Here is a 13,393-nt window from a genome sequence, read left to right on the forward strand (position 1 = left end):
GGGGCACCTTTTCGGTCCCTGCTCGAGGCCTGTCCACTTCAGGGTCCGGTGGGCAAGTAGAGTGGAAGACAGGCAGGTGGCCGGCCGGTGGCCTCCTGACCACGCGGAGCGGGGCTGGGTAGCGCTGGCCTGCGTTCTGTGTTCTGACCCACCGCGCCCCCGGGGGGCTTCAAGAAGCGCAGACCATGCGCCAGCCCACCAGGGCACTAGGTTGGCACGTCAGAAACCTCTTCCTTCCCCAAGCCAATTCTCATGCCCTCCCCCTTCTGCCCCAAGTGCCACCTCCCTGGGCTCTCCGCCCGTCACCCCCAGGCAAAACGTGGCCACCTCATGCCCGTCTGGTGCCCCAGCCTGGGACTTGCTTCCTTGTCTCCATGGGGCGGGCTCCCACCACAAGCAGCACAGGTACCCCCCCGAGAGAGCCCTGACCCCTCTAGAGCAGCCACTCCGGGCTGGCTGTCCTCATTAGCCGATGCTGTTTTGTTCCTGGCAAGTATTCATACCTAATGAACTGATTTATTCGGTTACTGATTCCTCCTTCCCTCTCTGGAATGGGCACCATGCAGGTTGGTGCTCACCTGGCTCATCCACATCTCTGCCTCCAGCGCCGAAAGCTGTCCCCGGGACACACTGAGAAGGTTTCCGTGAGTTCAGGAATCCTTCTCCAGAGCAGGGCCTCGCCTTCCTCTCCAGGCCCAGGGCAGTGACGAGGGCAGGGTCCCCGCAGCTCCGCTGAGAACTCGCGGAGTGACGGAGGGACTGTGGGCTAACTGGGCGGGCGAACAGAGGGACCAGCCCAGTAGGGAGTTTGGCGGCTCCAGGTAAAGCTGGTGAAGACACGGGTGGGTGAGCGCAGGAGGAGAGGCTCGCATGTCATCTCTCTCTCCCCGGATCTCAGCACATGACCTGGAGTCACGTGGGCCAACCCCAGTCCACCTACGGCTGTGTGGCTCTGGGCAGAGCCCTTGGCCTCTCTATATCCTCTTCACAGGACTGTGCTAAGCATTACGCAACGTTTTACGTGCCGTGAGATTTTCACGGTCCTTAGCACACGGCCAACCCTTTAAGCCACTGTCAAATCACCTTGTTGCCCCAGAGACAAACTCTCCAGGTCTGCAGGCCCCAGGGCTGCAGGTTGGGGCTCAGGGCTGCGCCCCCGCTCTGGGCCAGCAGAGGGCGCGCGCGCGCTTCAGACGGCCGCCCGGAGGGCGGGGCAGGAAGGACCGCTTCTCAGCAGCCTCGCAGGCTTCTGGGCGCGTGCGTGCGGCGCGCATCCACCCCCAGCCCACGCCTGGGGGACCCGCGCGCCTGAGCTACCAGCCCACTCTTACTGAGGACGAACCCATGACCCAGAAGGCGTCCCCAAGGTCGCCCAGCCCGGGTGTTCGCGGTGGGGTCCTGCAGCGATGCCAAGGCGGCCTCTGGCTTCAGGGGTCACAAACGCAGAGGCTTCAAGGGGCTGATGTTACAAGCTGGGAAGCTGACCTTCTTGCCTCTGGAATGAGAGATCAGGATGGCCATATCTTTACGTTTTTTGAGGCAGAAGCCAGACATCAAGATTTAGTAAAATATCTCAACTTTCATGGTGTCAATGGATTAAAGGCTTTTAACATTTTAATCACCTTACCACTGAGCTACCTTTTAACCCTCCCTTGAAGAAAGGCATTTTGAGACAAAACCATTCTCCTCCAGTCTTCACCAGCCCACCCTCTCCCCCTCCCTCAGGCCTCAGGTTACAGGTCACCTCCTCCCTCTGGGTTAGGAGCCAAACCCTATCCCTGAGCTTTTACTCATTGGTTTGTTCATTCATTTCTTCAACAAACGTTTACTGAGCTCGTTCTGTGTGCATATCTCTATACCAGAGTCACAGGAGAGCAAAGCAAGCTAAAACCGCTGCCTTTGGAGCTGACGTTAGAATAGAGTAGACAAAGCAGACAGCGTGAATTTACAATGTCATTTCAAAGTATTAAGCACATACCTGAAATATCCCAGCAAGAGAACAAGAGGGGAAGGCCACCCTGGGCAGGGATGGCCTTTCTGCAGAGGTAACTTACATCTTCAAATGTGTGGAAGAAACCCCATGCCCAGAACTCGGCAAGGTGGACAGTTCTGAGTGAAGAGAACTGCAGAGCAAGGGCTCCGGGGCTGGAAGAGGCGTGGCATGTGGCCATGGTAGAAGTTCTCAGTGCCTGGCACAGAATGGGCACTCTGCCCCGATGGATCAGTGGGCGCATGGATGTGCCGCACCACGCCCCACGCTGGGCACCGGGGAGGCAACGCCTGATGAGCGAGTGGATGGATAGACCCAGGATTTGCCCAAATCCAGCTGCTTCTGCCCTGGTTTCAGCATTTTGGTCCCAGCTCTCTCCCCACACATTCTGGCCTTATGGTCAGCCTGGCTGGGAATTGTCCAGGCCCATCTCTGGCTGAAAAGGCCCTGTATGGTCCCAGGTGTCTTCTCCCAATCTGGCTTGAGCCCCCTTTTCTGTGGCCTAGAAACTGTCCAGATTCCACATGGCTTGTCCAGGAGTGGGGGGTGGAGAGGGAAATGAGCTGGTATCTGACGTCCCTGGGTCGAGTTTTGGCAGGAGGTTCTGGGAACATCAGGCCTGTCCCCAGAGGAAGGCAGTGATCTGGGGGCTACAGAAGCCCCCACCCCACCTTTGCCCTGGGCTGGAGTCCAGCCTAGATGAAATACCGTCTTTCTTGAAGGATGGCCAGTTGGCCCGTCCACTCATGCATGAGCAGCTCACAGAGAACGGACATCTGCCTGCCTGCCTGTCCGTCTGTCTGACTTGCTCACTGCACAGCTACATGAAGGTCTCCGAAGGTCTCCTTTGTGCTAGGCACTGGGAATGCAGAAACGGACAGAAAAGCCTCTGCCGTCGTTCCAGGTATGGGGGACAGAGTAAAGAAATGAATCAACAAGATAATTTCACAACAGAATCGGGGCAACAAGAACAGGACAGTGAGGGAATCCCCTGGTGGGCCGGTGGTTGAGAATCCACCTGCCAATGCAGGGGACACGGATGGATCCCTGGTGTGGGAAGAGCCGGCTTGCCATGGGGCAATTAAGCCCGTGCGCCACGGCCATTGAGCCCACACCCTAGAGCTTGTGCTCCGCGACAAGAAGCCACCCCAATGAAAGCCTGTGCCCCGCAACTAGAGAGTAGCCTCTGCTTGCTGCAATTAGAGAGCCCGCACACAGCAGCCAAGATCCAGCACAGCCAAAAATGAATAATACTTTTAGAAAAAAAAGAACAGTACAGTGAGCTGACGTGGTACAAAGGAGAAAGGGTGGGAACTGCTTCACATGGGTGGTCAGAGACGACCTCTAAGGAATGACATCTGAGCTGCGTGCTCATTGGAGAAAGAATTGGTAGCGGGAATAGCAGGTGCAAAGGTCCTGAGGCAGGCGTGAGCTTGGTGGGACCAAGGAACGGCAAGGAAGTTGGTGCAGCTGGAACCGAGTATGCGAAGGTATTGGTGGCGGGAGTGAGCAGTGGAATGGAGGCAGCTCCCTCAGGCCCTTGAGGCCTGCCGTGGTGGGAAGAGTGAGCGTGGTCACCTCATGGGGTGACGTGAGGGTTAAATGGGACAGTGCAAGAAAGTGGCTGACACACAGTATGAGCTATTATTACGACCATTCCTATCAATCACCGTCATCCGCCCCGGCTCTGGGCCTTGGGACCATCCCAAGGATGGCTGTCAGGCTTTATCTGTGGCTCGTAGCACAGCGGTTCCCTGCGTTGGCCCATCGCCACCACCAGGGCCTGGGGGATAGAATGAACACAGCCTGGCACGAGGTGAGGCTCGGGCAGCTCCAGGGGCTGGAGGGGCCTTCCTGAGGGGCACCCCAGCCTACAGCGGTGGTCTCCTCTCCCGAGAGGCTGTACCCTGCTGCCACGCCCCAGCCACTCACAGTCTGGAGGCCTCTGCACCGGCCCAGTCTGCACCCTAGTTCCCTCGGGTCACCCTGGGCCGACAATTCGACCTTCTGAGCCCCCGGCGGGGCCCACCTGCCCCCACCTTCAGCCCCCGCGATGGCTCCCGGCGCCCAGGCCATGGGTTCTTGGGAATGCAATTATTTTTCTTCCCAGATAATTCAGGCCAGAAGATGGCCACTTCCGGCCACACTGTTCTCACTGTGGCTTCCTGACCCTCTCACTCCACAAACTTGACACTGTGGTCAGAGGCCTGAAGCCAGACCCTGGAGCCCCTGTGTCTCCCCCTCTTGCCCTGTCCCTGAAAAGCGCCCAGCTCTGGGAATCTGACTGCAAACACTTAGGACCCTCAGCTACCCCTTTCCCACAAACTCCTGCTGAGAACATGCCTTCCCAGCAGTAGATTCCAGGGAACATGGTGCGCGACAGTTCACAGGGCAACTGAGAACCATAGGGCTCTCTGGAGCTTCCCAGTTAACCCAGGGACATGGCAGCATCCATTCTTGCAGGTTCATTCATTCAGCAAGTGTGCGATGAGCACCCACTGAGTGTCGGGCTTCCTTGGTGGCTCAGCTGGTAACGAATCTGCCCGCAATGCGGGAGACCTGTGTTCGATCCCTGGGTTGGGAAGATGCCCTGGAGAAGGGAAAGGCTACTCACTCCAGTGTTCTGGCCTGGAGAATTCCATGGACTATACAGTCCATGGGGTCGCAAAGAGCCGGACGCGACTGAGCGACTTTCACTTTTCACACTTACTGAGTGTCAGGTGGGCTTCCCAGGTGGCTCTAGTGGTTAAAAAAAAAAAAAAATCCACCTGCCAATGCAGGAGCCGTAAGACACGTTTGAGTTTGATCCCTGAGCTGGGATGATCCCCTGGAGAAGGGAATGGCAACCCACTCCACTAGTCTTGTTTGGAAAATCCTGTGGACAGAGGAAGCTGGCGGGGTCCATGGGGTTGCAAAGGGTTGGACATGACTGAACACAGCACAGCATGGTGTACTAGGCACTGCCCTAGGCCTGGGGGCCACAGCACGGAGTAAACTAGGCAGAAACACCTGCCCTCATGAAACCGACCTTCCGCATGCAGTAAAGGTGGAGCAATAAACAAGTGAACATTCAATTATGTTGAATATTGGCTGGTGATAGGAGTAAGTCAGGGAAGGCCTGAAATTCAAGAAGGTGGCATTTGAATACAGGCCTGAAAAAGTTACGGAAATAAGTCTGTAGGCACCTGGGAGAAGAGTCTTTCTGGTGGAGGAAACAGCCGGTGCAAAGGCCCTGAGGCTGGAGCATGCCTTATTGATTGGAGAAACCGCCAGGAGGCCAGTGTGGCTGGAAGAGAGTGGGTGAGGCGGAAGAGGGCGTTGAGCCCCAGGAGACAAGGCACGGAGCTCGCAGGGCCGCGGCAAGAGTCCCCTTTCCCCCGAGGCAGGCAGAAGCTGTGCAGAGGAGGCACAGGCGGGACCCAGGTGTTCTCGGAGTCCCTGCAGGCCGCGGGGGCAAGGGTGGAACAGGAGACCAGCGAGGAGCCGGAAGCAGACCCCCCCCCCGTGGGGCGGTGGCGAGGAGAGAAGGGGACCCCCCAGGCGCTCCCCAGAGAGCAAGTGAGAAGCAGGTGGGCGCGGACAGGACAGCGCGTCTCCATCCCGGAAGGTGAGCCTTTCCCACCGGCCGCCTCCCACTATTTCCCTGCCCTTTGAGACTCACTGAGCTCTGGAATGTTCAGACGATGGGCCCGCGGGACTGGCTCCGGGGGTGGATGTGGGGTTTGGGAGGGGAGGAGCCAGGGCCCCCAGGCCTGGCCCGAGCCCAGGAAATGGCCTTTTCCTGCCCCCAGGGACGACTCAGGAGCAGCCAGCTGGTGGGGGGCGTCCAGGGGTGGGTGTGAGCGTTACACCTCCGTGAGTCCGAGACCCTCAGGGAGGGACGGAGGAGGCTGGCAGGTCCAGAGTTGAGCGGAGAGCCGCGTCGGGGCAGCCAGGGGTGGGGGGCCCTGAAGTGGAGTTTCGGGCCTGCGTCTGAGCTCCCCAGGGCGGGTAGGGGTCAGCAAGGACAGACAGAGACGGCGAAGTCTCTGCAGTCCATCCATGGCTTTCAAAGCGGGAAGAGGTCCCCGTCCTGCGGGAGGAGCCCACCTGGGCAAGGACACCCTTTGCTTCTCGGGGGCACAGCCTCATGTGAGGCTCAGAGCAGACCCGGGACTAGGCCCCGCGTTTCATTCATCCCTCTGCTGCACGGCCCTGGGGTCTTCTGTTGGTAACAGGATAAACCCGAGGCCCCAGGTCACGCAGCTCTGAGCCACTCAGATTCAGCTCTGACCAGCGTGGCCTCGAACCTGTCACACTGCCTTAACTGCCTGCCCCCGAACACCGCCCCCACCACGGGGATGATCAGCTACTCGACCTGCTGGCCAGGTCCAGTGACTCGGCGTGGACTGAGTAACACAGAGCCTGAGCTCATACCCCCGGGCTCATGTCCTCCCCTCCCATCCTCCCGTGTGGCTGGGGCCCATCTGACAGATGGGGGCACTGAGGCTCCGGGAGACTAAGTCACTAGCTTGGGGTGAGCCACAAGAGTGGGGATCTGAACCCAGCAGGGTCGGGGTCCAGAGTTTTCCCTCTGTGCCCCCCGGGCAGGAAAAAGAGAGATGGCCTCGGGATTAAGAATAGTAGACACGACTCAGTGGTAAAGAATCCACCTGCCGTTGCAAGAGACGCAGGTTCAATCCCTGATCCGAGAAGATCCCACAGGCGGAGGGCAACCTGGTCCGTGTGGCGGAACTACGGAGCTGTGCTCTAGGGCCCTGGGCCACACCTGCTGAGCCGCAAGCCCCGCCACTTGCCACGACTGGAGAAAAGCCCATGCGGCACGGCCAAAAAGAAACAAAAAAGTAAAGAGTAACAGTCAAGGTTTGACTCCAGTTTTCTGCATGCTGGGCACGTTTATGTGCCCCCGGCCCTATGAGGCAGGGACACCTTATCGATCCCATTTCATGGAAGAAGAAGTTGAGGTCTTAGTGATTGTCTGAGGGGGGTCCATGAGCCCCTGCAGTTCCTGGTGCCCCCACTCACCTCATCCTTCCCGAAGGCCCCAGAGCTGGCGGGATAGGCCAGCGATGATGGGTGACCTCTAGCGGGTTGCTGGCCCCAGAGCCTCAGTGCCCCCAGAGTGACCACAGGCCATGACTCAGAGCCCTGAGTCCCCCACCCCCAACTCCCCCACAGACCCAGTCCCAGGGGATGCTCTTACCCCTCCCTCCTCACTCCCAGCCCAAGACCTGCAGGCTGATGTCCTGGGACATTTATACCCAAGACCTGTGCTCCCTGCGAAATTATAGACATGAGACCCTCAGTCCCAGCAGAGCAGGGAGCCTGGGGTGAGCCAGGCCCAGGGAGGCAGACCCCAACCCGCCAGGCCGGACTGAATCTGCAAGGGGCGTGTGTGCGGGTCTATGCCCCCACCACAGCTCTGTTCAGATGAGTCACAAAAGCGGCGGCCCTGACCGGACACCGGGGACAGCCCAAGTTCCCAGAGGCCAGCACAGTCCTCATGCAGGAGGAGGGCGTGGGCCACACCCCGGGGCTCAGAGAGGGTCGATGACCTGAGACAAACAACTGGCTGCCGGGGGCTCCCATGGGGGTCTGAGCATCTCTGCTCTGTGACCGGGCTGCAAATCAGTTGCAGCTGCTACAGTCCTGACCCCGGGGTGGGGGGAGGACTCTCGAGACGAGTGCAGGGGTCCTGGAATCTGAGGAGCAGCCAAGAATGCCGTGTGTGTGTGTGTGAATGTAGGGGGAAAACCTCCAGAAGGAAACAGGCCAGTATTTTAACACACTCACTCCAGCCAGTTCTCAGACCAGGGCGACCCCGCCCCTGAACCCTTGGCAACATCTGGAGACATTAGGATTGTCACAACTGGTGGGGGAGGGGTGCGACTGGCGTCTGATGGGTAGAGGCCTTCCGACCATCCTACCGTGCCCAGGACAGCCCTCCCCCACCCCGACAGTGAGCCAGTCCACAGCATCCGCGGTCCCCCGCCCAGAGAGACTCCGCTCTAGCCTGTGTGGCCACTGGGGGTGGCGGTGTCTTTCTTTCCCTTAGCTTTTCCTGTTTCCCAGAGAGAAGTGGTTAAGAGTATGGGCTCTGCAGCCAGGACTGTAGTTTATATCACATCGCGCCAGCTGTGTGCCCCCAGGCAAGTGTCCTTACCTCTCTGAGCAGCAGCTGTGGCCGGGGGAGCACACCTCCAAGGGGCTGTCAGAAGATTCAGGGAGATCATATCTGTGAAGGGGCTGGCTCAGCAGATCCTTAAGTCCAGAGATGTGAATGTTTGTGTCACTAGGAAAAACAATAATAACATGCCCCAGGGAAGGGGCCGCACGTCACATAAAGCCCCTCGGGTCTCCCTCACCCAACCGGTTGAGAGAGGGATCGGTTTTCATCCTTTATTTGGCAGATGAAGAAGTTGAGGTACAGAGAGGTTAAACAACTTGTCCAGTGTCACACAGTAATTGTCAGAGCAAGGCTCAGAACTGTCACTTTGGAACCTAAGTCCCCACCCTTCCACCATGGGGTCCCTCACTGCCTCGAACATCAAGCAAAGGGATCTTTTCAGTTGAGTTTTCCCAGTTGTCTTCTCTAAAACTTGGGACGACTGAGCCTTCGTTGGAATTCAGATCGCTGCTAAAATGCCAGGTGCCCCTTGCCCAGCCACCACCCTTCTGCCCAGGCCCTAGACCCTGCTTTATGGTAGATCCCAAGAGAAGGGCCAGATCCCTGGGAATTTCATGCCCCCTGTCCTGAGCCAACTCCAAAACCTTCCATGTTGTGAGCTCTGCTTTGATTTCAGGCATTTTATGGGCATGAAATCCAAGCCTTGGTCCTTTTGGAGATATGGAGATATGGTGGGGTGGCCTTGTGGGGTCACTGGACAGGCCCACGGGGCAGGGGGCTGGGCTCTGAAAGGATCAGAGGGACAGTCAGGTTCTGGGAGAGCTGGACCACAGGCCCCCTCCTCTTAGCGGACACCTAGAGGCAGGTGCCCTGGCCGCCCAGGCGGACTTCATCTCATCCACTGTCCACGGCAGTTTCCGAGAAGCCAACGGCATTCCCCCGGTTACAGATGGGGAAACTGAGGCTCAGGGCAGGACAAGCACTCACCCATCCCATCACTCAACACAGAGTCAGGTTCTAGCCTCTTCCCTTGTATCCCGCCATCTCCCAACCTCCAGAGGCCACAGCGAGAGGGACTAAGGGCAGACAGGTGGAGAACTTCCGTCCTGGGCTCTAATGGAAGGTGCCACGAGTCTCTTGGGTGGACACACTGTGGTGTGTCCAGGATGTGAGGAGGCACACTGGCTGCAGCGTATCTGAAAGGCATCTGTGTCGTGGGGGGTGAGGTCCCCAGAACCTCAGCCCCAGGCGTCCAAGCAGGGAGTGGAACTGAGTTTCGGGGGCTGGGAGGGGGTGATGCCTGCAGAACCTGATTTCCTTGTCAGCTCAGCCAACCAACTTCAACAGCTCCTCACATCCGCCCCCACACTGGCTAGACCCACTTCCAGCACCCCCTACCCCCAGAATCCAAGCAGGCACCCCAGACTACAAACCCAGGCACAGAGTCACGGGGCCATACACGACTGGCCCGGACCACCTGCTGAAGCTGAGCGGCTTCTGGCTCCTTCCTATGTCCACGTGGTCATCCTTGCGAGGAACCTGTGTGCACTGAGGAATCTGTGTGCGTTTTCTGTGGCTGCCATCACAGACTGCTGCAAACCTGGGCGCTGGAACAAGAAGAATTTATTCTTGGACTTGCCCGGCGGCGGCGTGGATAAGAATCCACCTGCCAATGCAGAGGACACAGGTTCAATCCCCAATCCAGGAAGATTTCACGTGCCACGGAGCCGCTCAGCCTGCATGCCACACTACAGAAGTCTGCACTCTGCAACAAAGCGTGGCCCCAGCTCCCTTCAACTAGAGAAAGCCCACGTGAGCAGGAAGACCCAGCACAGCCGTAAATAAACACATATTTAAAAAACAAAAAGAGAGAAGCTCATCCTCCCACAGTTCTGGGGAATTCTGAAATCAAGGTGTCAGCAGGGCCTTGTCCCCTCTGAGGGCTCCAGGAAAGAAACCTCCCCGGCCGTTCCAGCCTCTGGGGGCTCCCGGTGTTGTCCGGCCCGTTGACACTGCCCTCCAGTCTCCGCCTCCCTCTTCACGCGGCCTCTGTGTGTCTGTGTCCGTTACTCATAAGGACACCAGCTGTTGACTCTAGGGCTCCCCCCAGTCCGGTGTGATCTCATCTTACGATCCCTGACTAATGCCATCTGCAAACATCCCATTTCCAAATAAGGCTGCATTCTGAGTTTTGGGTGGATTCGAATTGTGGGAGGGACACCATTCAGCCCACTGCAAGTGCCTACTGTGTGCTCCAGGCCCTGGGGACAGAGTAGCGGACCAGACAGGGCAGGGCTGGGCTGGGGAAAGACAGAAACGGTTAATTTCAGAAGAGATGCTCTAATAAACCCCACCAGTGACCTTGGACTCCGGACACCCACAACCAGAGGAGGAGGCCTGGGGTAGGCCTGGGCAGTGATCCTCCTCCCTGTTCTGAGTCCCCTCCTACAAGACCGGGTGCCTGAGCTAGGATTCACCCTTTCCTGGGAGCCTCCTTGATCCCAGAGGTGCCCCCTTGGGGCTCCCAAGGCCCCCTACACCTCCTCCCGGCATCCAAAGATGATAAGGTTGTATTTTTTGAACTTGGGAATTCTCCAAGTTTATTTATTTACAAAAAGAATGCTTTCTGTAAACAAGCAATGACCATTGAAAGCCATGATAGAGAAACGCACTGACTTTCTCCGCATCCACTCTCTGGGAGTTATCTTTCTTGGCAGTTAGGTGCAGTCAGCGGAGAAGGCAATGGCAAACCACTCCAGTACTATTGCCTGGAAAATCCCATGGATGGAGGAGGCTGGTAGGCTGCAGTCCGTGGGGTCACTAAGAGTCGGACACAACTGAGCGACTTCACTTTCACTTTTCACTTTCACACATTGGAGAAGGAAATGGCAACCCACTCCAGTGTTCTTGCCTGGAGAATCCCAGGGACGGGGGAGCCTGGTGGGCTTCCGTCTATGGGGTCACACAGAGTCGGACATGACTGAAGTGACTTAGCAGCAGCAGCAGCAGGTGCAGTCAGCACAGTCAGTGGTACACAGTAGGTGCTTTATAATGTTTGAATACATGGATGACCAGTATCACCCTGCCTACCCTGGGGACAGTTAGACGGTTAAGTGACAGCCTGTGGCTGCGAATTCACTGCTGTACAATCTCTATGTTGGCTAGTCTAGAGTGGAGCATACAGTTGGTGCCCCATAAATGCTGGCAGTGGTTGGGGAGTTGCCTTTGGGGTCCCCTCCATCTTTGCTGCTGTCCCTGGTGAGGGGGCCAGCAACCAGGGATGCTGGGATACGGGAGATTCCAGCCCGTGGCTTCAGGGATCTCCTCCTGGGTCTCCACTCCGGGGGCAAACTCTCAGCTTCCAGGTCTTCTGCTCACAGCCGCTGCCCGGACAGCACAAACTTGGGAGGCTGAGTTGTCGATGTTCAGTTGCTAAGTCGTATCTGACTCTGTGATTCCATGAACTGCAGCACGCCAGGCCTCCCTGTCCTTCACCATCTCCTGGAGTTCACTCAAACTCATGTCCATTGAGTCAGTGATGCCATCCAACCATCTCATCCTCTGTCGTCCCCTTCTCCTCCCGCCTTCAATCTTTCCCAGCATCATGGTCTTCTCCAGTGAGTCAGCTTTTCACATCAGGTGGCCAAAGTATTGGATGCTGAACTATTTCAGCTTCAGCATCAGTCCTTCCAATGAACACCCAGGACTGATCTCCTTTAGGATGGACTGGTTGGATCTCCTTGCAGTCCAGGGGACTCTCAAGAGTCTTCTCCAATACCACAGTTCAGAAGCATCAATTCTTCGGTGCTCAGCCTTCCTGACATGAGGCTGAGCCCACTGGTCAATCCACTAGCCTTTATTGAACAACTACTGTGTGCTGGGTGGGGCTGTGTTAGAAGCTCAGTGGTAAAGAAGCCAGCCCTGTCTTCCCCTTGTGGAACTTGTGTTTCAGGCAGAGCAGCAGACACAGACAAATCAGTAAGGTATCAGGACCCAGCGCCAGGGAGAAAGAAGGCAGGAAGGTTCGGGGGTGGCGGATATTAAATAGACAGATCCGGGTGGGCAGCCTCCTGGAGGAGGTGGCATTTGACAGAGTCGGGAGGGGAGGAGGGATTGTTAAATGTCTGGGAAAAGCAGAGGGAAGGCCTGTGGTGTAAGGTCACCTTAGGGTCTGAGGAATAGGGAGGAGCTGGTGTGGCTGCAGCGGAGGGCTGGAGGGCTGGAGGGCAGGAGGGCGGGGTGGCCACGGAGCCCCTCGGGGCCTCTTGCCCACCACGGTGAGGATTTTGGCTGTTCTCCGTTTGAGCTGGGAGCAAGCCGTGGAAGGTGAGCGCAGAGAACAGACTCGACTTGGAGTCACACAAGGTCTTCATCCTCAGCTATTAAACGTTGGGGTCGGACTGTTCTGTGCCGCGGGGTCATCCCGGGCGTGTGAGGGCAGTTTGGCCGCATCCCTGGCCGCCACCCACTGCCAGCTGTGACAATCCAAACGTCCGCAGACGTGACCGCGTGTACCTCGGGAGGGGGGCTGCTGGGCAGATCGCCCTGTCGGCCTGTGAGCGGAGGTGGTCAGGAAGCAAGGCAGGGAGTGAGGACACCCGTGAGGAGGGGTCTGCTGGCGGCAGCCATCGGTTCTGGGTTTAGTTGGAAGCAAGAGCAAAGAGCACGGAGCTGTGGGATCTGTGTGGGTGGGCATGGAGCTGGGTCTGGACATGTGGGTCCTGGGTGTCATCAGGCTGTGGGCCCAATGGAGCGGGGACTTCCCTGGTGGTCCAGCGGTTAGGACTCTGCCCTTCCACTGCAGGGAACATGGGTTCCATCCCTGGTCAGAGAACTAAGATCCCAAAAAGTCCTGGAAACTTGCCACAACTTCCACTTATGAAGCATTTTGCGTTTACCCTCGTGATCTCATTTGATTCTCAAGACTGGCACCCTTGGGAGCCCCAGTTACAGATGAGGATGCAAGGCTCAGAGAGGCTGAGTTACTTGCCTGAGGTCACACAGCAAGTCAGGCGTGGGGATGGAGAGGAAGCCAGCTCAACCCAGGGCCCAAACCCTAGTCTGTAGCCAGCCCCCTGGTGGCTACCTGGGTGGGGATGGGGGTGGGGGTTGAGTGGAGGCAAGCTTTATTTTTCTAATATTTTTTCCCCTAAATTTTCTTTATTTTCTAAGGTTTCTGAAAAGAATGTGTTTCTCTTTTGTATTCAAAGAGAAACAAAACCCATAAAGGGAGGTTTTGGTTTGGTTTTTCACCAGAGACTCCTTGTGAAGCCATT

General features: G+C 57.4%; 1 long non-coding RNA gene across 2 annotated transcripts; it reads right to left on the reverse strand.

Annotated features, from left to right (window-relative positions):
• Positions 1-1,880: 1,880 nt before the first annotated feature.
• LOC129534888 (uncharacterized) lies at positions 1,881-10,165 on the reverse strand. Of its 2 annotated transcripts, XR_016039094.1 has the most exons (5): positions 9,551-10,165; positions 8,154-8,282; positions 5,652-6,791; positions 5,176-5,276; positions 1,881-4,580 (listed from the first exon to the last, which is right to left on the reverse strand). It is a non-coding gene; the product is annotated as an uncharacterized LOC129534888 (long non-coding RNA). The 2 variants fall into 2 exon arrangements; XR_016039093.1 differs by lacking the exon at positions 9,551-10,165 and having other exon boundaries at positions 8,154-9,537.
• Between the last annotated feature and the right edge of the window lie 3,228 nt (positions 10,166-13,393).

Source organism: Moschus berezovskii, chromosome 15, assembly GCF_049115385.1.
Source record: "Moschus berezovskii isolate FMDL1 chromosome 15, NW_MosBer_1.0, whole genome shotgun sequence".
Classification (NCBI taxonomy): Eukaryota; Metazoa; Chordata; class Mammalia; order Artiodactyla; family Moschidae; genus Moschus; species Moschus berezovskii.